We start from the raw sequence: 540 nt of genomic DNA, 5'->3' as shown, positions 1-540 counted from the left end.
GCGACTTGTCGGAGCGACATGCCGAGGTCGCTCCGCGTCTATTTGCCTGTCGAACTCATGTTTTTCTAAGGGCCTTTTGGCCATTTCTTTATGCACGTTTTACATTGCCAAAAACCTAAGTTAAGTACTTTTGTAAGCCACAACAGGCAAGATACCTTTTTTCTGAAGAACAACTAGTAAAACTTCTTTTGATTCAGATTTCATTGCTTTCATCTTGTGTTATTGTTGATTTCTTATCTATTTCTCTACATGATTAATCTGAAATCCAATATGGGTTTAAGAGGAATCATGGAGATTAGTGAGTAATCACCTTTTGAATTCATGGGTTAGGGAGATCAAGGGTGATTAGGTTAGTTCTAGGATGTTTTAGTGTAGATCATTCTTGTTCCTTGCTAGTAGAGTATTCATAATGCATCTTCTGAGTTGGCCACTCAAAAGTTGATCAATAGACATTTCCCCCCCAAAAGGTGTTTGATGAAATGTCTGAGACAACTCTCCTAGGCTTTTAGTATACTTTGCCAAAGACATTTGTTGTTAAAG

The sequence above is a fragment of the Brassica oleracea genome, chromosome C7 (assembly GCF_000695525.1).
Source record: "Brassica oleracea var. oleracea cultivar TO1000 chromosome C7, BOL, whole genome shotgun sequence".
Lineage (NCBI taxonomy): Eukaryota > Viridiplantae > Streptophyta > Magnoliopsida > Brassicales > Brassicaceae > Brassica > Brassica oleracea.
Note: the sequence above shows the minus strand (reverse complement) of the source record.